Genomic DNA, 24,051 nt, shown 5'->3' with positions numbered 1-24,051 from the left:
TTTATTTATTTATTTATTTATTTATTTATTTATTTATTTATTTGACAGAGAGCGAGACAGCCAGCGAGAGAGGGAACACAGGCAGGGGGAGTGGGAGAGGAAGAAGCAGGCTCTCAGTGGAGGAGCCTGATGTGGGGCTGGATCCCAGGACTCCGGGATCACGCCCTGAGCCAAAGGCAGACGCTTAATGACTGAGCCACCCAGGCGCCCCTAAAAAATTGTTTTAAATCTTCCCTGTTCACAAACGAGAAAACAATGTGTGCTCTTAAAGTACTATTATCTATGGGCACCTGGCTGGCTCCGTCGGTGGGACTTTTGATCTTGGAGTCGGGAGTTGGAGCTTTATGTTAGATGTAGAGATTACCACAAGTATAAATAAACAAACTTTAAAAAGCAAATAAACTAAAAAAGAAGAAAAAAAAAGTACTATTATCTAAGTAGTGGCATGCTTTTTCTTTTTTTTAAAGATTTTATTTTTAAGGAATCTCTACACCCAACGTGGGTCTCGAACTTACAACCCTGAGATCAAGAGTCTCATACTCTACCAGCTGAGCCAGCCAGGCACCTCATAATTAGTAGGCATGTTTCTGACTGGTGTCTGAGATGCTATGGTCCACTACATGCATGTATATGTGCGCACACACACACACACACACATATGTGCGCACACACACACACACATGCACACTCACCATTATGGGTTGAAAGCCAACTTCATATGTGTAAGTCCAAACACACAGTACCTCAAAATGTCACCTTATCTGGAGATAGGGTCTTACAGAGGTAATCAAGTTACATGGTCATTAGGGCGGGCCCTAATCCAATACTAGCGCCCTTATAAAAAGAGACTTAGATGCAGAGAAACACCGAGATGAAAGACAATGTGAAGAAACAGGAGAGAAGGCAGCATCTATAAACCAAGGAGAGGGGCTTGGGGTAATCCTTCCCTACAGCCGTCAGAAGGAAGCATGGCGCTGGGTTTTGCACTTCCGGTCTCCAGGACTGTGAGACAGTACATTCCTGTTGTTCAAGCCGCCCAGTTTCTGGCACTTTGTTACGGCAATTACGGCAGCCCTAGGAAATGCACACGCACACACACACACGCACACACACGCGCGCGCGCACACACACACACACACACGCACACACACACCCCCTTCCCTCTGGTTGCAAAAATAGGACAGAGTTTAGGAAAACTGGTTTCTACTTGGAGGCAGAGGGCAAAATTAAACCAGCAAGGTCAATATACGTGGCAAAAGCTACAGCGAGCTGCCCTGCATTCGATGGGGGTGGCTCTCCTGTCAGGACTGAGCAGAGCTGGATCCAGTGCGCACGCCTCACTGCTGCTCACCCCTCCTCCTCCCCTCCGCACAGCCTCAGAGCTTGGGGTGGTTTTCCTGAATTGATGAAAATAAATTGGACCGCCAGTTGAATTCTCCTGTGCTGTAACCTGATCTTCGGTTCAGTCTCTGAGGGTGTCTGGCACTGGGGGGAATGAAGCCATTTTGAAATTTGGCCCTGGTTGGCTGGGAAGCGGTGGGCAATTTGCGAGCACCCAGTAGCTGGGGTTTGAAGGCCATGGATGCTCTTAAGCCCGCCATTCAGCAAGTATCTATTGCACACCTAGTGGGTGCCAGTCTGTGTCACACACCCTTACTTACGTAGCTTCTCTATTCCTCTACCAACAGCAAGGTGGGGTTTCTCACCTTTTCTACAGCAGGGCGGGCCCCAGACTGCGGAGCAGAGTCCTCCCTAGGGTCACACAGCTGGTCAAGAGTAGAGCTCGGGCTAGAATCCACGACTCCCACCCACAGATCAGGGCTCTGCCCTGGGAGCCACAGCAGGCCGCTCAGGAGGGAACCCAGGAAGTATGCACAGGATCAAAAGGGACAGCAAATGCAAGGCAGAAACAGGCGGTCTCTGAAACCATGCACCTGTTGCTACGTGACTTTGGGGAAGCCATATTTCTTCTCTGAGTCTCAGTTTTCCGGTCGGACAAATGAGACGCCTAAACCAGGTGAACCCTCAAAATTCACCTCCTTTCTGCTCCTAATCCCTGTGGTTCTGCAAGCCGGGGTGAACCCTGGGCAGAAAGGAAGCGCTGGGTAGTTCTGAGCCGGTAATGATGAGGGCAGAGCCGAGAGGAAGCAAGCCAGCAAATGGCACCAGGAGCAGCAGCCTCAGCCCTTGAAACCGCCTGATACTTGTGCCAGGAGAGATTGCAAGGATGCCCGGATGGAACTCGGCTGTCTTAGACATTCCCCTTGTCAGAACTTCACCTCTTTGGTTGAAGCAGTTTATTCTGCTAAATGTAGCCATCCCGTGCATATACCTAGTGTGAGAGAATGTTCCAAAGTAGATTTGTTGAGATCAGGAGGAACGAGATGGAAGTAGGCAATGTGGAGAGAGGCTGGCTTAGAGATGGTAAGGCCCAGCCTGCTGCATGGCATTGCAGAGCAGGGCGGAGGGGAGGGGTCAGCACTAGGAAGGCTCTCTCTACATGCTTCCCAGGATGGAAGGGAGCGGGAGGATTGCAGCTTTTCAAACTGCTCCAAGGTCCAACACAAGGCACACACCGAAGGAAGCCTGGGTCTCGGCACCTCCAGATGTCCTTTCTAAATGGCCATGGCTGCCCTTTCCCCTACTTCCATTCAGACAGGTCCTCCTCCAAGTCTCAGCTCCACATGACTCCACGCCTCAGCACGGAACCAGTCTTTCAAGCCATTTGCTCTCAGATGTGAATTTGATGGGGATATTGACAATTTAAAATGTACCCAAAGGAATCTCTAATTGGGGCTAAGTGTGGGAAACGAAGACATAGCCCGTCCTTAATTCATTGAGGCAAAATTGTTGAGATGGGAACAGAACAGCGACTTTGCTTAGAAAGGCTTTAGGAGGGGGGCATCTGGGTGGCTCAGTCGGTTAAGCATCCAGCTCTTGGTTTCGGCTCAGGTCATGATCTCAGGGTCGTGAGATGGAGCCCTGGCCTGAGCTCCGTGCTCAGCGTGGAGCCTGCTTGAAATTCTCTCTCTCCCTCTGCCCCTCCCCCACCATGGCACGGGCAGGTGGACATGTGTTCTCTCTCTCTAGCAACAACAACAAAAATAGACCAAGGCTTATCTACTTGTTAGGTACTGCAGTGCCTCTTAAACTCCATTTTCGATCTATGCAATGAATACTAAAGCCTTTACTCAGCCATGATGAGCAAATGGGCATCAGAATGCAGCCTGCCCCCGAGGGAGATGTGCTTTCTTGGGGTGATCCATAATACTTTTAGGAGCAGTCTCTCTCTCTCTGTACATCTTACGATAATGTAATCTTCCTTTTTCATCAAGAGAAGTAATTGACTCACTGTCTATAGGGACATTTTCCTTCCATGAGTTTCCTATTCCCAGAAAGGTTGTGTAACACTATGTGAGTAACCAAATTCCTCTTGGGAAGTCAAATGTCATAGAATTCCATGAACTATGTCACAGACAAGATACGTCATAGGAAAACCCCATTGAAAATTTCCGAAGGTCTGATCAGTGGGTAGGGAGCAAAAATTGGAGGCTGACTCTATCTATTATTCTGAACAATAGTTGTTGTTGTTTTTGCTCCATTCAACTTAAACGTGCAGGTAAGTCCATCTAGTAACCTCCTCTGTAAGACGGATAGACTGGTGGGGACACACACACATACACAATGAATTTGAATCAATTTTTTGTTCTAGTAAAGTATTTTAAAGCTTTGAGTCAAGTTTTAAAAATAATATTTGGGAAAACTATTTGGGGTTTGGCAAATCTGGTCATCGGTGAGCAAAACCATTCTTATCTCTTATTAATGTTGAAAGTGAATGCTGAGCCGTTTAGAGCTGGGCAATAACTACACTGGGGTAATTCCGAACCCTGGGCCCTGGACCCACATGCCATTTCTGCTTCAGGATCCCTTCCTGCCTGTCCCCCAGGTCCCAGCCCTTGGGCGACAAGAAGACTCAGCCTGGAGCCGAGTAGTAAATTCAGCCCACCACACTTCCCTGCTCAAAGGCAGGAGGTAATGAGCCGTATGTCTTCACCTCCCCACGACTACGCTCACAAGTCTGGAGGAGGAAGGAAAACACAACAATCCAGAGGTACTTTAAAAATGAAATACCTGTGAGCTCCAAGAAGACTCAACAAAAGCACCTACCACCTACCAACACGAGAAAGGTTTGGTTCTATTGAATCTGCTACCTATGAATTGCAAGGGAACTGCTGGAAGGCTCTAGAAGGTTTGGACCTCTACTCAAAACAGGTTTCATCATCAGGGTTGTTCGAGTCACTATGAACTGCTACTCAGTTTTCTTAAGTTTCTTCTAAAGCACAAAGCCATAGGTGAAGGCGGACTGGGTAGCAAACAGACCCCTGACCCTCCCGCCTCCGGAGCTCTCTGGCAGCAAGAGAGAACTCCAGGAAAAGCCAGATGGTCCGTCTGAGAGTCCTGCTCTGCCAGGACTAAGCGGCAATTCTGGATCGGGACAGGTGCTGGGGACATTGGTCTGCTGAAGAAGAGCACGGTGTGGAGGGCAGCCAAAGGGCAAGGAAGGCTGAAGCCAGGCCCACCCAAATTTTTGGCTCGCACTTCATGCAGCAAACTGATGCCCTTGACGACACAGGACTCTGGGGCTGGTACCAGAGTGGCATTTGTGATTGAAGCCAAGGTGAGCTTGCCCCTGACATTGAGGACCTGACCCTGGTTCCGTCCTGTGCTTTAGCCAGAACCAGGGTGAGCACACGGATTTTTCCCCTCCTGCCCCCAGCACGGCGCTCTCCCAGTCCTGCCCTGGGCCAGCTCTGCAGGACCACATTCTGGGAAAAGTTTGGGCAGCTGAACTCTGGAGGCAGCCGAGAGCCAGTCACCTGCTTCCGTCCACTGCCTTTGTGACTCTGAATGCCAGGAAGGAACCTCTGCGGGAGAAGGAAAGCATGGAATTTCTCCACCCCCCCATAGGGATGCAAGATAAGCATAAACCAGCAGTAAGATGGGGTGCAAGAGAGTTGTAGGAGAGTATCTGGCTTCACACTAAGAAATGTGCTCTTTCCTTTTGCTTAATGCCAATGGAACCCGACATCTACCTCATGTCTCATTTATGAGGAATCTCTCTGCCCAGCCGTGGAATCCCAGGAGTGGTTGAGAGCCAACAAGTTATGCTGATTATGCAAACAGGATAAAGTCTGAGAACCAGCAACAAGAAAGGGGGATACCATTCACTTGCACAGACTCTGCTCATCCTGTTCACCCCCCAGAGACCCTCTTTGATCTAGTAGCTGGCTGCAGCTAACCATTTTGCTGCCATGATTTTTAGAGCCTTATTTTCTTCTCCATTTATTTACGTGCCGTAAGGTGATCCAGTAGGAAGAACGTGAGTCTTAGAGAAAAGAAGGTCAGGGTTTGAATCATCCGGTGTCGCAAGTGGACTGCATGATGCTTACACAAAGGATTTGCTCCTTTCCTGAAGCTCAGGTTCCTCGTCTGTTAAATGGGAATAATTACTGTAGTGGGTTGAATAGTGTTCCCTCCAAAATTCAAGTCTACTTGGAACCTCAGAGTGTGACCTTATTTGGAAATAGGGTCTTTGCAGACATAGTTAGTTAAAACGTTGTCATAGTGGAGTAGGGTGGGTCCTCAATGCAATGGCTGGTATCCTTATAAGAGGGAAAAACAGAGACATACACAAAGAAGGAAAACTCCATATGAAGACAGGTTGGAAGTCGGAGTGATTCATCCCCAAGCCAAGGAGTGCCAAGGCTTGCTGGCAATCCCCGAAAGCTACGAGAAAGGCATGAAAGGGATTCTCACAGCTCTCAGAGAGAACCAACCCTGCCTTTCTTGATTTCAGACTCCTGGCCTCCTGAACTGGGAGAGAATACATTTCTATTGTTTTAATCCACTAATTCTGTGGGAATTTGTTACAGCAGCGATACAAAACTAACACGCCCATCTTCTAAGGCTGTTGCAAAGATTCCCTAAGAGACAGCATGTGAAAGCAGCTGGGCTCATGACAGGGACAAGGTAAGCTGGCCACACAAGGCAGTTCACGCTGGCTTTCTATGTTGGCAGCAAGCCAATAACAGAATTTTTCAAGCTTTGTCAGAGGTGAGTGGCCCCAGGACATTTGCACTTTTTAAAACTGGCAGACCAAACAGGAAGAGCAAAGGGATAGCTATGGAATAAGGACATACTCAGGCAGCAACGGGTACAGGCTTACCAACTGCCTAATCGGAACAGAAGAAGCACACGTCGGGACCATTGCCCACAGAAGCCAGTTTGCAAAGACTGAAGCTTCAGAGTCTCGGAGTTGGCAGTGGGTGCGCACCCTGTGGAACTGGAGAAGGAAGACAGGGCCCCACCGATCTTGAAGGTATTGGGTGAGGTTGATGATCAAGTGGTCATAGCCTTACAATAAGCATTTATGACATGCTGCCATTGCCATTAATTGATTGCAATGCACAGTCACATTTATTCCTCAAAACCAGCCTCTGAGGCCAGGACCCTGACATCTCTATTCATACAGCTAAGGAAACTGAGATCCCGAGTTTTAAGTGATTTGCCTCAAGATACGGAGCAGTAAATAGTGAAGCTAGGATTGACCCGAAGCCGCTTATCTAAGGGCAGTGAACTATGACCCCGCCCCACGTAGATTTGGAATTAGAAGTTGGGACAATCTAGACCAGAGGCTTATCAAACAAGGAAGATTAGCTCTGAGAAACTGGATCCCAGAACTCATCTCCCGTGTGCTTTCTGGCTTAGAAATAAAAATGATAAGGATGACAATGGTCACAACTATTAACTGGACATTACAATGTGTGGGCAATTTACTATGCCCTTTACATATGTTATCTCAATAAATCCACACAGCAGTACCCTGAAGTAGGGTATAATTTCTATTTTGCAGGTGAAGACAATGCGCTCAGAGTTGAAGTATTTTGCCCAAGGACACAAAGCAAGTAAGTGACAGAGTTGCAATCTAAGCCCTGGCATGTCCAGCTCTTCAAAGGCCACAACAAAGAAACAAATGTTGACATCCTGTTTGCTTTCCCAAGATGCGTGATGTGCCATGGCTCACTGAACGGAAAATTCACTTTGAGCTCTTAGCTGTATCTCAGATGCTGGTCTTTTATTTTTTTAAGATTTATGTATTTATTTGAGAGAGAGAGAGCACCCGAGCAGGGGAAGGGGCAGAGGAAGAGGGAAAGAGAGAATCTCAAGCAGACCACCTGCTAAGTGTGGAGTTCGATGCGGGGCTCAATCTCACGACCCTGAGGTCATGATCTGAGCCAAAATTGGACGGTAGTCTTAAAAGGTTGCGTCTGCCATCTGCCCCTACTTGAGATGCCTGGAGTTCTCTTCTAAATGCTCTAGGTGAGTGACTTTCTCTTCAGCTGAATGGTTGGAATTCTCTAGATAGTGTCTAGCCACTCCCAAGAATGTCTATTTGTCTTGTACACAGTTTGGACCACAATAGCAGGGAGCCCCAAGAAGCCAGTCCATTCCGGACGTGGACACCTCCCCAAACAAGAGGACAGAAAGTAGGGATCCAGGAGCAGGAAATAATAGGGGCCAGGCATGCAGGTGGGGATTTCAATGGCTCAGCAACACAATCAACAGAAACCTCAAGCTGTGAGATGCTGGAACCAAAAGGTTCGCTTGTGCCACGATGTTGCTTTGTTGTTTTCTAAAACGCTGAATCTCCCATTTTTCCCCCTTAGTTTTTCTGAGCCTCTCCTATCCAAAGTGAAGAAATAATGTCAAGCCACACTCCCTGCATCGGTGATGACATGCTGAAACTCAGAATTGGCACAGATGGTTAAAACTCCGGCATCTCAACATGGCAAGGTGTTTGGCCATTAGGGGAATGGAAAAAGGAGGGGGGAAGACTTTACCTGCAAAGAGTGCAGCACAAACAAGGGGTTTGTCAGCTCCCCACTAAGTCAGCCTCCCTCAATGTTACTGGTGCGGTGCCGAAACATAGAAGTTAGCGCATTTTCTTGTCAGTACTGTGGTTGAACTCGTCGTGGAAAACATTCTTTAAGATCACTTCTTGATTTCACGAATTCATATTTAACAAGGTATTGGGGCCAGTTAATTTCAAAGTGGGGATATGAACACAAAACAATACCCTGAGCGAGAGTATGAGATGTTTAAAACCTTGATCCAATTAGATTCACATACCCGCTTGCCCTTCTGTTTGCAAGCCCGGACCCATCTTTGCGATATTTAAGAATTCAGGAACATAAATGCACCACATCTGCCACGTCTGGCACCAGAGGTCCCAGGGGCAAAGGAGTCAGGCGTGTGGTCTGGAAAGACACACCGGTCTGTGATCTGACCCCTGGCCACCCCAATGGAGGCTTGAGATCAGCAGTGCCGCTGTGGTTTGCTCTGGATTTTCCTTTCTGCTACCAAAGTGTGGCACAGACATTCCCAGAGGGTCCGTAACTCCCTAAGCCCTGACTCGGGTGCTGTACAAGGAACTGAAAGAAGCAAGACATGGTCCCCAGTAGGGCCCTCAATAAATGTCACCTGGACTTTTTTTTTTTTTTTAAAGATAGTCCTGAATCTGGAATGAAGGGCCTGCCACCCTTTCCAGATCTGATCTGTTTTCTTCACTGGTGCCCCCTCTCTCTCACTCAGCTTTTCTGCAGGGCCCAGGTCAAACCTGCTTCCCTGCGATCGAAGTCTCCTGGTGCAGAAACACCTTGGCAGAATGAATCGCTCTTTCACACTTGGAAGTCCTTCTCGAGGACTTACCCAGTTACTGTTGGAGCTCCCTGCCGGCAGGGTCTGGCTTCACTCATGTTCGGGAGCTGGAAATTTAGTTGGAAATATTATTCATCTGTCATTATCAGTCAAGGGCCATCATCCATCATGGCTGCCGTCCTTCCCTGGGGAGAGGACATCCTGAGGAGGCTGTTGTGTTCCTGGAGGGGCTATAATGACCTCAGCCTGAAACATGACGTCTCCGAGGTTTCCGAGGTGTTAATAACATGCCACTCCACTGCTGAAAATTCTCCTCTTAAATTTTAGGCTTAGTGCAAAGCCTAAATAGTATTAAAAAGTTTTGGTTTTTGAATCTCGTGGAAAATAAACTCCACACTAACATTTTCTCCCAGCGTTATAACTCTGAAATCCGTCAATGCTCTGCTTCTCAAAAGAGAAAAGAAAGCAAACAATCTGGGGGCACAGTTTTTATACACCTTTTTTTCAATGTGGTGTTAAAAAGAAAACCAGAGGCCCCAGATGGCATCACTGGAGCCAGGCCAAGTCACCAAACCAGGGCTTAATACCTAACCTAATTGCAGTTTCAATCTCCCCCAGAAATCTTAACCTGTCAATCTGGAATTTTCTGATAAGCACCAATGAGATCATCTGTCACATGGGCTCTCTTCATGCCCCCCAAAGGAAGATAAGGTCATATACCTAATACCGCCCAGCCCTTCTCCCTAAGGGTGAGCTTGCCTGGAATAATCCTGTCTAAGGTCATCTACCTAATACAGCCCCAGCCCTTCTCCCTAAGGGTGAGCTTGCCTGGAATAATCCTGTCTTCTCTTTTGCTAAAAACTTTCTTGCCCCATCCTCCTCCTTCCTATAAAAGTCTTCTAAGCTTTGCGCAGTGGCAGTATCGTAGCCAATGACGTTTATCCGAGGCGCGATTATTGCTAATTGAAAAGTCTTCCATTTTTTACACCTCCTTGGAGTTCCCCTCTACTTGTTAGATGGGATGCTGCCTATTTCAGGAATTGTTTAATAAAGCCAATGAGACCCTCAAATTTACTCAGTTGAACTTTGTTTTTTTAACAGTGGGAAAACATACACATACACACACACACACACACACACACACATATATATGACATAAAAGTTGCCTTTTTTATCATCTTAACTGCACTGTGTGGTGGCATTAATTACACACACAATGTAATATTACCACTATTTCTAAAAATTTTCATCCCCCCCAAAAGAAACCCTGTACCCATTAAGAACATTAAGGAACATGGGCATAATTTCTGAAACGTTCTATGAGGCCGATGAGCTAGGAAATAGCTAGGTAGAACGGTTACATTTTGTAGCAAACATAGGGGAAAAAAGACTAGAAGAAAATAAAGTATTGATTGTAGTCGGGTGGTAGAAGAACGACCCTATTCTGCTTTCTACGTTTTTGGCAATATATATTTTAATAGCCCCCTTTTGGTTTCCTAAACATACTAGAAAACAGAAGGCATACTAAAAAAGTAACAGTGAAATAGCTCAATTTATGAAATTTATGTTTTCCTGAAAAGCTGTAAATTAGCACGAGTTTGTCACTATTTTAAGGTATCTGAAAATCTCAAGCACACAATTACAGATTTGCTTCATCTGCATAAGAGTTTGTCGCTATTTTAAGGTATCCGAAAATCTCAAGCACACAATTACAGATTTGCTTCATCTGCATTGTGCTTAAATTCACAATATTGTTAATATTCCTCTAAAAATAGATGGTTCTGCTCACGTTTGTAAAAATAAATAAATAAAAACAAAACCCCTAGCAACTTAATAGTATAAGGACCCGTTTCTGAAGGAATTAAAATGGTAATTTATTTGGAAAGGAAATTAGGGTCATCTCCATCCCAGGCTCAGGTGACAGATCCAATTTCTAGAGTGACTTTCAAAACAAACTAAATAACTAGACTACTTCACCCTCCCCACCCTCTGCCTAGGCCGAGATGAAGCCTTTCCATAAGAATATATCCCAGATAGATAACGTCAATCAGTGGTTAACTCGGAGATAATCCCTTCCTTGAAAAATCTGTTTTCGGCTTAACCTTCCAGTTGGGTTAATTGATGACTTATCTTCCATTAGGAGAGCCTTGCACATCAAAGTATTGTTTGGGAACCGAGCAAAGCTGACAGCAGAGAGCAAGGTGCTTTAACCCTCGGGGCTAACTGCTGGAATGGAGTATTTCCTAAAGGAGATAGCAGCTTTCAGTTTCATAAACAAGCCATTTGTTTGAGAACTGAATGGCAATCCAATTTCTGGACTGTTGATGGATGTCGATGCACACACACGCTTGTGCACACACACAAAGCAACACAAGCCTTTGTCTACCAACCCTCTCCGATCCACTGCTGACTGGTGTCCTCTCCCTCTCCCAGTCTCTTATCTTGCTGTGCACCCGGGAAAGCACAGTAGTCCTCGGTGCACCTGGAATCATGGAGCACGTGCGCCGGGACAGAAAGCACTGGGCGCCCATTACCTGTCTTCTCAGTGACACTGCTCCAGTGCACACCCCCCAAGTCCTTCTCTTCTCCCCACCTAGAGAAGGCTGCAGCCTTACACGCACCCCCGGTGATAATGCCCAGGGGGATCCTGAGGTGGTTAGAAACAGGGGCTATTTTCCCTTTTAGGCCATTTCCCCACCTCTCACCCTAGGAGCTGCTCTGGGGGGTTAGAATCTTCTTATTTCTTTTTTTAAGATTTATTTGTTTGAGAGAGAGGGTACACGAGCAGGAGAGGCAAAGGGAGAGGGAGAGATGGAGACAGAGAGAGAATCTCAAGCAGATTCTGTGCTGAGCACGGAGCTTGAGGCAGGGCTCAATCTCACAACCCTGAGATCACAATCTGAGCAGAAACCAAAAGTCAGACGTTTAACTGACTACGCCACCCAGGCGCCCCAGGGTTTGACTCTTCCTCCTGCCAGGCAACTGAGAACCCAGCTCTCTGGACTTCTGGTCTCCTTTGTGGTCAATGCAGACTTTAGTCACAAAATCTCATCGTCCGGGGGGTCAGAGTTGTGACCCTGCTAAGACCCCGTGTGGGGTCTCCACCTCAGAAAAAACGAACCTGATGAACCCCAGGTTCTCCTCGTCAAGAAAACCAAACCATGGTTGTCAAAGAAGTATTCTCCTCTGCAAAGGTATGCAGATGTAACCACTTGATATTTTCCAAAATCTCTAAGGTTGTTGGTGACAAGTAATAATTTGTGTAATTCTATTGTGAAAAACGAGAGTAGGGAGTTTGGCTCTCACAGAAAGAATCTGAAGGGGAAAATAAAAGCTTTACGCACGAGAGGGTGTAATACGTTTATTACAACCTGGACTGCTTTGCTCTTTCAGGCAGAGGCTGCTTACCAAGTTACACAAAAAGCTTTGGAATGAAAACCACATAGACTATTGTAAAATTAAATGGCTGGCTGAGGTAGCTTGCAAGTCTAAAAGGATACTTGTAATAGAGTTAGTTCCTCGTGGATTTGCCTGCTGATAAATTTTATGACCACCCACATGCAAAAAAAAAAAAGTGTGACCAACTCCAGGAAGAAGCAATGAAACCCAGGAGGACTTAGGCATCTCATTAGCTCTGCTGGTCAGCACCAATGAACGGGAGGATACGATGAATAGGGTCAAATATCGGGGATTTGAAAACATATGAATTCATAGTCACCAGATGGACATTAAAAATTAACTGCTGATTATTTCTTTAATGACATATATATAGTAAGTGTGTACATGCGGATAAGTCACCAGAGTCCCTTAAACCAACTACTACCATGGCCGCCTGGCTGGCTCAGTTGTTAGAGCACGCAACTCTTGATCTTGGGGTGGCAAGTTCGAGCCCCAAGTTGAGGACAGAGTTTACTTAAGAAAAAAAAAAAGAAAAGAAATACTCCTTAATGTCAACGATAAAACATCCCCAAAGCTGTAGGGAAAAAAGAGGCTTCCATCAAGTGCATTGAAGTTAATTCAGTTCCGAAGTAGGAGCCACAAAGCAACCAAATTTCAAGTAGCAATAATAGAAACATGTAGCTGCTATAATGGGAGCACTGCCAATGACTACTGCTGTTGCCTAGGAACTACAATGCAATCATTTCCATCACGAACTCCCTCTGTTCCCCCTCTTCTGGCATGATTAACCCAAGGGCTTTACTACAAGCCAATCTCAAAAGAAGACATAGGAGACATGCATATGGAAGCTTTTGAAGCGAAAACTCTTCAGAAGACTAACCGTTAAAGGGTATACAGAGCCCTGCCTCAATTTAAAGTCAAGAAGGGGTTCTAGCCTTGATCATCCGCCATCTTTATTTCTCCTCCTATAATACAGGGGTGCTGTGTAGGATGACACAGTTTATAATCTACAAGATAATATTACTAACGTGAGGAAGTATATTAATCTGTCGACTAATACCTCAATTGGGAGATTGAGTTCTAGAGAGAAAGGGCCAAGATAGTCTCAAGACACATATAACACACCAGCTACCATTTTGCATTTTTGCAGCACGAAGAAGATGGAATCAGCTCTGAAGATTTCAACATGGCCTTACGAGATAGCTTGGAATTACTATCATTCTAGTTCGCAAATAAATACACAAAGAAGCGTAATTCCAGGTTTGAACTATTGTAACCAGCTATAAAAACCTCAAGTGAGTCCAGGCTTTAAGCACATTACAACTGAGCCGAAGCATCAGGTTTAGAAACAGGTTTCATTCCACATCTGTGAGCTTTGGCAGCTCTCTATCTTGAGTCTGCCTTCTTGGAATTCCTAAGCTGGGTCCATTCTGCTCATCCCAAATATTCAGGTCTAAGGAGTTTCCAGCCATTGCAGCTGATAAACCAAGGCCTTATATTAGCTGTAAAAACCACCCCTCAGAACTTGATAAGATGAGGCCTCAGAAGTGTGGATGCTTCTTTTCTCAGTCACCGGAACACAAGCAGATTAATCGTTAACTGTTTTTACCATGAGTGTTTACAAGGAATGCAGAGATTCAAGATTCAAGAACTATACTTAGGGTAGCTTCAAGTGAGGGACGATTTGTGCTCCCGGAGGAATTTTAAGCATTACCAAATCTGGAACTGTTTCAACTAACATCTCAATTTGTTTGGGGCTAAACATCTGAAATCCAAACAAAAGTCTGGACAGAATCCAGTGTGAGACTGAAATGAACTCAAAATATGACATCTTGCCCTTTAAAAAAAAAAAAAAGAAAGAAAGGAGCATTCCTCAAACGTGCCGGGCGGCATGTAGATTACAGACAAGAGGAAGACTAGGACTGAGGGTCCAAACGACAAACAGTAATATGGGAGCTTCCCAGGGGGAACTCAACAGGCCTCCCTGTTGTGGGATGGAGACTCTTGAGTAGTTCCTACAAGACGGTGTGACTGGCATTCCTTCAGATGTTCAAGGGCTCCAACACAGTCAGAAAGGAGAGGGACGCACAGGGATCCATGTTCATGAGGTCAAGAGACATCTGAGCAAGAAAGAAAAGTGATAAAAATTTTAAAATGTGTCTTTTGCCAATAAGGCAAATAATGGCTCTGCTCAAGGGAGCTCTGGGAACAAGGTCCAGCTCTACCTGATCCCAGAGGTCTCGGTTCTGAATATGCCCCACGGATTCATAAGGGACATCTCCCCTTCAGATAAAAATTCAAGGACAAGTAGAAAAACCAACCAGAGGAAAAACTGCAAAGAAGATGCTCAAATAGCAGCCATGCTCCAGTTTCTAATTTCTGAGCAGAACCACCTGAGGTGAAAGATCAACGCTTTATCAACAGCCAAATCTGTGGAATCCCCTCACTCTTCCTGCAAAGAGCCCTCCGCAGGCTACTTAGACCAGGAATGGTCTACAGGTCTGGAAACTCCAAGGGAGAAGCAACAAGTTCTCCTTTTATTTTATTTTTATTTTAGCTTTTAAAGATTTTATTTATTTATTTGACACAGGGAGAAAGAGATAGTGAGAGAGAGAGAGAGAGAGAGAGAGAGAGCGCACGCACGAGCAGGGGGAGGGCAGACGGAGAGGGAGACGAAAGCTCCCCACTGAGCAAGGAGTCCGACGTGGGATCATGACCTGAGCCGAAGGCAGACGCTTAACCGACTGAGCCACAAAGGCGCCCCCAAGTTCTCCTTTTAAATGTAACACCACGGCTAAGAAATGTGAGCTATTTACCTGCTTAGCAGTATTTCCCTTGCTGCACCTTAGCGTGCACTCTGCAGTCCCTGCTGTGAGCAGATCTGAAACAGCTTGGCTTCGCTCCACGCCTGATTCACGCATTCATTCACTCTTGCAAGTGAGCACCTGCTGTGGGGCTGGCACAATGGGGAGAACCAGGCACGGAGCCGCCCTCTGGAAATGGACTATAGTGGGAAAACAAGACACTTCCCAAGCTCAAATACATGTATAGTTGCATTTGTGAGAAGTGCCTGGAAAGAAAGTACTTTGACAGCCTCTAACAGGGGAACAGTGAGCTAGTCAGGGAGGTCTGGGGAGGCTTCTGGGAGGAAGTAACAAATAATCTGTTATCTGCAAGATAAGGCGTTAACGAAGCCATGAAGGGGGACAGAAGCTTGCTCCAGGTTTGTTCCAGGCTGGAGGCAGGTTCCAGAAAGGCCCTGCGTTAGGAGCAAGAGAAGCAAGGACAAAAATGGCAGGTGGCTTTGGTGGCTGGTGAAGGGGAAGAGAATATGCCACCCCGAAGCATGCCACTCCGGCATTCAATTACTTTGAGGGAATGGAATCAGGATGCAGCAGATACAAGAAAAGCTCTCCGTGGGGTGCCTGGCTGGCTCAGTCCATGGAGCTTGCGACTCTTGAGCTCGGGTTTGTGAGTTCGAGCCCCCTGGTGGGTCTACAGAGTACTTAAAAATAAAATCTTTGAAAAAGGAAAGAAAGAAAGAAAAGAAAAGCTCTCTGCTCTCCCCCTATTTGCCTAAAAACAGGGCATGAATCTGTAAAGGTGTCCCCCTTCCTCTCTCTAGCAGACGGCACAGAAGTTAATCCCTGGAGACAACTCTAGACCCTCATCAGCCCAAACTTGGCACCAGAAGAATGTCCCTAACACACTTTGCTTCTCTACCGTTTGTTTCCCCCTGTTTGCCTTCCCACAATGCGCCACCCTAGACATTCAAAGTCCTTTTGTTTTGTTACTTTACTATAAAACTATCTCTTTGCTAAGATGCTAGAGCAGTTCAAGTTCTAACCACCCCTTTGAGTTATTCGTCACCAAGTATCCCCAGGCAGACGCATACGCACACATGACACGTGCATTAATGAACCCCGGTTTGTTTTCCTCTCGTTACTCTCTTTGGTCAGTCTAATTTGACAGCCCCTAGACAAGAAATCTAAGATGGATAGAGGAAAAAGCCTTTTTTCCTCTCCCCTGCACCGGGATGGGGTAAGGCACTCATGGAGGAAAAGATGTCTGGAGAGGTGGATGGGACCAGACCACGTAGGATTCTGGTCTTAATTTTGAGAGCATTTGAGACCAAAGCGCTATTGGAGGGATTAAAGCGTGGAGGGCATGGGTGGGGCAGGACATACCATTCGCTTAGCCAGTCTTGGTTTTCTGTCCTGACACTGGCCTGCTGCTCCCGCTACCCCTTGACAAGGCCAGGAATCTGATCAGGGAATGAAATCCTGGCAGTGCCCGTGGGGCCCCAGGCCTCCTAGAGGCGGTGGTCCAAGGACTTCGGGATTTCAATTTCGTAAGCAGGAAATCTGAAGACAAGCCTGAAATAATTTATTTACTTCTGCACATCTTTTTTTTCTTACGTTAATCTTTCTAAATCCAGCCCTGGAGATAACACGAACAAAAAATATGTGATGCCAATAACAGTGGGTGGAAAATTCACTCTCTGCTTGATAAAGCTTATACTCTAATACATAGTAATAAATCCCTGCATTATTTCCAAGCATGTTGTGTCTAACAGTTCAGTGACTACTGTCTAGAATACAGAGGCAAGCCTGATTGCTTTAGGCATTCCTCTGCTAATGAGGATATTCCTGCTTTTGGAGGGTGTTCGATTAGCAGTTAGGACACTCTCAGTGCTGATACGAAGCAAAATGCCCCCTGCAGGGGTAGGAAGAGAGTCGAACCCAGCATCAAACAAAACTGGTTTTGGATCAACTGGTTCTGCCACCTGCTCGCTGTGGGACAAGCTGCTGGATCTCTCTGAGCCTCAGTGTCCTTATTTGAACATGGGATGGGCATACGGTCCTTGGAGTAACGCTGTGCCAAAGGAGACCATGTATGTAACGTGCCCAGAGGGAGCCCAGCACGCAGGAAATGTCACTGTGGTAGGAAGGTTGAGGTAGTAGGGATAATCTGGAAAAGAATCCCCCCCCCCCCGCCCAGATCCCTGGGGCCAGCGATCTGCCAGGCTGCCTAGCAAGAGGGTCGTACATCACATCCAAAAGGAAAGGGAACCATGAAAAGGAAACTTCTTTCTCCAGATTAACCTCCGCTGACACGGCTTTCTTTATTCTCCTACTAAAAGCATGTGAGCAGCTGTGGATGATTTCGGGGAGGCCCAGAAGTCAGCTGCGTTCTCTCTCTGGGGAGGCCGGTGGGAACAGCAGCAACAGCTGCCCCAGGATTTCAGGCAGGGAAAGGCAGCGGTGGTTCTCACCCCGAAGCGGCCGAGTGAAAATGTGAGCCCTGGGAGCCGCCTCCATCGCCCGTCCTGGTCCGGCCCCTGGGAGGCACTGTCCTGTCCTCCTACCCTCTGTTTGTCTTTCAAGCACATTCAGAGAGCGATTCGCTCCCAGCAAAGTTCTCGACACAGTGAGAGGAGTAGGGGACCCAGATGCTGGGCACACAGCCTTGGCCCTGGGGCCTTCGGGAAAGAGAAAATGCAAGACCCGGAACACGCTGGCAAAACTCCCAGGGCCAACCCTGCAACCCGCATGCCTTGCTTTTTAAGATTTCTGTTCTAGCAAGGTTTGATCCCTAATTTGACAGAAAGGGGGCCAATATCCACTAGAAAGCCACAGCGGCACATTATGGACCTTAGCGACATGATCGAGGTTTGTTAGCACTCAAAAGCTTCAACTCTGTTCTTCATAATCCCTGGTCATATTTCTTCTACTCTAGATTTCTGGGAGAAGTCTGATGGAACATCTTGCGGCGGTCAGGAGGCATCATGACTTGGCTTCATGGGACCTCCTCCAGGTACTCCCCTCCAGAAGCCACCCTGGGCTCGCTTAGCAGAGGCCTCTGGCCTCCGGGTAAGTCCTCAGACCAGCGCCCTCAAGCGCGCTTGGAGAATCCACTTCTCCCAAGGCTGAGGAGGGCTTGGACCAACCTCGCATGATCTTGTCACGGGCCCAGCATGAAAGCATCGCAGGAATCCCTGTAGTTCTTCAGAAGGACTTCTAAAAACGTTCCTTGACACAAAATCTAAAAACAACTCCCTTTTTTGCAAGAGTGCCCTTGTGGGCTTCAAGGGGCCAGGGAGCCAACTTGGGGTGTGTGCAGAACAGAAGCCAGATGACAGGGTCCTCTGCCTCTCTTAAGCGCAAGGGGCTTCCTATCTAGGACACCGTAGAGGAGGGAAAAAGTAAGCCGCCCATTTCTAATGGCCTTTCCCAGGACCCCCACCCCAGTCCATGTAGACAGGGGTCTTTGGGGGAAATCACCTCATTACCCGAAGCAGAACCTGAACCCATTTTTTATTAAATGACTCCACAGAGTCTTAGGATAAGCTGCCTCAACTTCCTCCATGTGACTGTGGGGACACGAGGGCCATGGACAAACACTGGGATAAGTGGACAGTGATCGGCTTCCCCCCAGGTGGTCAGGGGGCCGCCGCTGCATCACCTTCTCCACCACTGTCTCTCCATTCTAGAAGAACAGCACTGCCCTCTCCCTCTCTCTGTGGGCCCAGTGCTACCCAGCCTGCCCTTTCAGACCTCAGCTTAGGTTGAGGTCCAATGTCTAACCCTTGATAAGTCAGGTTTAGAAAGAGCCTAAGGTTGTGTGATGAAGGGAATCTATCACCCGGTGCTGAGCACCTTTCTTGATAAAATGCTCAAGCATGCTGTGCGCGTGAACTGAAGGAGTGTCTTCTTACCATCCCCTCCCCCTCCCCATTGCCCTCCAGCTATCTGCTTTCAGAGCTAAATTATATGCCCCAGATGCTACCGTCCTAGGGAAAAAAAAAAAAGAGAAGGGAGGGGAGCCTCAAAAGTTGTTTACAACTGGTTTTGTTCCTACTCACAAGAAATGGAATTCGATTAAAAACCCTCTCCATCACAAAAGTGCAAAATTACTATGATTATTACCTGCCAAGTCAGAGCAGTTTCAGGGCAAATCTGATTTACACGGGGAGCTCTAAGTTACAGTCCTATTTGATCATTTTTCATTTTTTCAGATTTTGTTTTCTCGGGACTCCTGAACGGATTCATGCAAAGCAAATGAGATTTCATAACGGCCTCCGCCACAATTCCACCCCGCGGGGCAAACCTATTCATGAAACAGCAGTGAGGTAATGCTGTCCATCTGCTAGGAAAAGCCGTGGTGTCTGCGCCGCTGAAGCAAGAAGTACTGCACGTTCGTCTTGGGGAAATGGATGAGCTGCAAGCTTGTACCTTCTTATGTTTCCTTCCACGAGACAGTTGCTCAGAACGCTCAGAGAAACATCTCATTCATAGAGGCCTGGAAATACAAGCCATTTTTCCCTGGTAGTGATTTCACTAGCCCAGGGGAAGTCCTTTTCCCTTATCCTGAATACCAGATGCCAAGAGAAGGAAGAAACCCCAGAACAAAGCATATGGCAGCAAAAAAGCAGGAGGCTGATGGGAGCCCAAGGCTTCAGGCAACTCTGGATCTAAAATAGTTTCTAGGACTATATGAATGGATCCAGCAGGGAGAAACAATGCCATTTTGTTCTTAAAACACGTCTCTCTTCTTATGTATTCTAGATTCTTTAGACTTAGCTAGGAAATCTCAAGAATCAGTGAGATCTTCACCATGAGGACAAAATTTGTTATTACTAGTTTTTGGTAGTGGTGGTAAGAAGGGGTGATTTTTAAATACTACCCTTGTCTTGTAATAGGAAGTTATTTCTTTTCTTTTCTTTTTTCCTTTCTTCCCTCCCTCCCTTCCCTTTCTCTCTTCCTTTCTTCCTCTCTTTCTTTTTTTCTTTCTTTCCTTCAGAAAGCTCTAATTCCTAAATGTCAAAGTTGGGGAATTGAAAGCAATAACTCAACTGGAAAACCTAACTAAAAAATATCCACCTGTATCTCGATCTGGGATGGGGAGAATGTTGTCATATTTTCCATTGTGTATTTAAGTAAGTATTTGCAATATATTTGTCTGAAGTCTTGAAAACACAGAGGTGCATGGCAGGGAAGTGAAGTGCTGGAAACAGCTGGTAAAAGTAGAAAGCTAAGGTTCTTAGGTATTACCACTATTCTTTCTTAAAGTCTGGTTAGACCTCAGCTTCCCATCTGAATTGTAATCTTCATTTTATTCTCACAGTTTGCAAAGAGCCTGGCTTGTGCCCCAGGGGGCCTTGAGCTCTAGAACCATCTCTGCATTCATGCACCTTGAGCAAGTCACTTACCTGTCAGTTTTTAAAAGGCAGTGCTAAGCACATGATAGATAATTAATTTTCTATTTTTTTTTAAAGATTTATTTGGAGGGGGGGCAGAGGCAGAGAGAGAGACTCTCAAAGCAGACTCCCTGCTGAGCGTGGAGCCGGACCTGGGGATTGATCTCATGACCCCGAGATCGTCACCTGAGCCAAAATCAAGAATCAGACGCTTAACCGACTGAGTCACACAGGTGCCCCATTCTTTTTCTTTTTTTATAACAGCTACATTGATATACAATTCACATGCCAGAAAATTCACTCTTTTTAAGTATACAATCCAGTGGTTTTTAGAATATTCACAGACTTATGCAGCCATATCCACTTGTCATTTTTTGAAGAATGAGTGAATTGGTATTTTAAAGGTAACCTGGCTCTCAATGCCAGGTTTTATTCTGAATACTTTTTTGTGAATTAATTCAAATTAATCCTCCTTACAAATGTATGAAATGAGTACTAGTATTATCCCCATTTTACAGAAAAGTCAATTGAGATCTGGACCCAGGCAGTCCAGATACAGAACAAGCATTCTCACTCAGTTTGAAATTCTGTGATTCTATTAAGAGTCGGACAGAGTGACGTTCCTTATTGAACACATCATTCATGCTATGCATGAAAAATAAAATATCAACAGACTGCCTTTTCATGTTTATGACAAATTTGCTGTCCTGGACCAAAATGTCTCTTTCCCAAGAAGTAGTAGGAAGACCGCTAGCTGTATGGCCCTTGAGGTGCGGGGAGCACCTGACTCATTTTGGGGTCCCCAGCAGCTGACACAGAGTGGTATCTTCATAAATGACTGGCTAGTCAGTCAGGAAAAAACATTGCCTGCTATGTATTATACACGAACCCCCTGTAAGTCTCCACTGAGGCTGGCTGAAAGGAAGAGCCAGGTGCCTGGGGGGGGGGCTGGTTATTAATGAGATCCAATCAGCCATCTCCAACCAGTGCCAGAGGCCCTTGGACCTGAAACTGGCACTAATGCTACAGGTTGGTTTTGGGAGAAGTAAGAACGAATCAGTCCAGATAAACCAAGAAGAACCACCTCACCCTCCATGCACAGAAGTAGCATGAAACTGCCCAGCCTACTCCACTCTTACTGGAAATCAGATTCGAACTTGTGCCTCCAGATGTCACAGGCTCACTGATCGGGGGTTTGACTGCATAGTGTTGTGCATTTAAGCTGGCGGCGGGGGTGGGGGGAGGGGAAGATTTAGAGACGCGCTAGTTCAACCCCACACCCAGCCCCAGCCAGCCAGAGGGTAAGGAGCCAGTCCCGGGGATCCTACTCCAGGAGCTCAAGACTTAACAGCCACCACGTTTTTATTGCTATGGCCAAATGTGATTCAGCCCAGGGTAAAGAAGCAAAGTGGGGAGGGGGTAATGGAAGAATTACAGTAATGTATTTTCAGGCTAAAAAAAAAAAAAAAAAGATTTCTTCCTCCTCTCCCGCTTGCTTGGTGCAGTTCCCCAAGAACAAAAAGGCTATTCTCATGCTTGACAGCAGGCCATATGTGATCTGCTTTCATAGCTCAGGGTCCATATGAAATCCCAGGGTAAAAAGGAAACTNGGCGGGGGGGGGGGGTGCGCTGGGGTGGCTGAAGGGAGGGCTGGCTCCCTTCCATTTCTAAGCCATGCCACCAACCCAAACACGAGCGGCTCAAGTTAAAAGCAGGCCTCCCCGTGCACTCTCCCCCACGGAACTCACAGCTAGAAAGATCCTGCAAACCAAGACCACCAGGGTCCTCTCGGTCTGCAGTATTTAATAACTAAAGAGGCATCCACCCTGCTGTATTCAGGATGACCCATCTAGACAGCGTCCCTTACTTACATGGTTTTCAGAGAGATCTCCCTGAGGAGAGGATTTTCTAGAATTCCTGGCAGCCCCTTGACCCACGGGAAGAGGCAGCCACTCATGCTTGGCCTGAGAAGAAAAAAGTCCAGCAGTCGGAATAATCAAGATTCATTATTTCCGCTCTCAGAATTGTTACTTTCTGATTTTTCTTTTCTTTCTCATCAAATTTCACCCACCCAGATCCCCACGTACATATGATGGGAAAAAAGCATAATAGTCAGAAACGAAGGGACACAACAGCATACGTCTTTGCCAGAAGCAACGGAAGGATGTGCCAGGCCACCCAGTTCACCACGCAAGATGTAAAATTGGACAGGAGCCTAGGTACATGTCGAAAAGAATTGAAAGCAAGGACCCAAACATGTAGCTGTACATTGACGTTCACAGTAGCACTATTCACAGTAGTCAAAAGGTAGAAAAAAATCCCAGAGTCCATTAGTGGATGGATGGATAAACAGAATGTGGTACCCCCCCCCCGCCACACATACACAAGAATAGTATTCTGCCAAGAAAAGAAATGGAATTCTGACACATGCTACAGTATAGAGGAATTCTGAAAACATTATGCTGCACGCATGTAGCCAGAGAGGAAAGGACAACTATTGTATGACTCTATTTGGGATGACGAACAAGTTCTGGAAGTAGATCGTGGTGATGGTTGTGTAACATTGTGAATGTACTTGATACTAATGAATTTTGCACTTAAAAATGTTTAAAATGGTAAAATTTTATGCCATGTCTATTTTATCACAATTACAAAGCAAAACAAAACAAAAAACAGAGAGCAAGCCTCTCAGAGACTGAGATCCTGTCTTAGCCACCTTCGTGTCCCCAGCACCCAAAACACACCAGCTCAGAGCAGTGACTGCCGAACTGGCCAACTTATGCAGTGGGATGGTATAAAGTTAATGCTTCTATCAGTTGGCAATGCACCTCCCTACCAGGCCTATCTATGCCCCAGGATCCAAACCATAGTAGAATTATTATTCTAAGAACTCATAAAATGATCTCATCCGTAGAAGTAAAAATTGTTCAGCTATATTTCTCCAAAAGTTTCATGTCTATTAATCCTGAAAAAAGTGCCGTATAGATTTTATTTCTCGTGCTACAGGGTTTGAACATTGGCATTACAACCTACGTCATTAACATTAATGATTATAATGGCCCCAGATACACATCTGTTTGACAAGAAGACAGGCATAGCTCTTGATGAGTGTTTGCAATCACTGTTATTTTACAGAAAATGCACAGATTTGGAAGGGGTCTTTGGAGTAATTTTCTCCAAGACCCTCAACTAAAGCATGAGGATTAAATGTATTCGACAAAGATTTATCGAGCTTGAACTCTATGCGAGCGCCCACCATTCGGGGACGAGGTGTTAACACAGGCAAGGCAACCAGGGGGAGAGGCAAGGCGAGAGTTAGGCCAGCGTAGGTCACAAACACCATGTTTTAGAATCTGGACTTTATTCTGGAAGCAATCACACTTCATCTGATTAGACCAACCATGCCTATCTTTAACAGTCATGAATTCTCCTCAAATGTCCCTAACAGCATTTCTATCCGAAACACTATTCCTCCGCTTTCAGCAATGCTACTCTGGGCTCAGTTTACAGTCAGTTGCCAATCTTTTTTTCCCCTGGCTTTTTCCTCAGATGCTAGGTTCCCTACTCATTGATAGGCACAGGACCGATTTTCCTCATGTCCCATCAACCTAACTTAGCACAGTCCCACAGTCACTCAAGTTCCAGTATTCTTTTCCAAAATGATTACATCTCCCATCCAGTAAAATCAAGTCCCCACTCACAAAAAAAAAAAAAAAAAAAATCAATCCTGAACC

The 24,051-nt window shown here is 46.2% G+C and overlaps 1 protein-coding gene and 1 pseudogene across 1 annotated transcript in view; one reads left to right on the top strand and one right to left on the bottom strand.

Moving 5' to 3' along the window:
* Positions 1–24,051, bottom strand: part of LOC103678651 (A-kinase anchor protein 2) — a 105,328-nt gene that overhangs the window by 44,964 nt on the left and 36,313 nt on the right. The window lies entirely within an intron of this gene.
* Positions 9,621–9,771, top strand: LOC121103162 (annotated as a pseudogene).

This window comes from Ursus maritimus, unplaced genomic scaffold, assembly GCF_017311325.1.
Source record: "Ursus maritimus isolate PB19 unplaced genomic scaffold, ASM1731132v1 scaffold_17, whole genome shotgun sequence".
Taxonomy (NCBI): domain Eukaryota; kingdom Metazoa; phylum Chordata; class Mammalia; order Carnivora; family Ursidae; genus Ursus; species Ursus maritimus.
The sequence above is the reverse complement of the archived record's forward strand: the minus strand, read 5'-3'. Positions and strand labels throughout refer to the sequence as shown.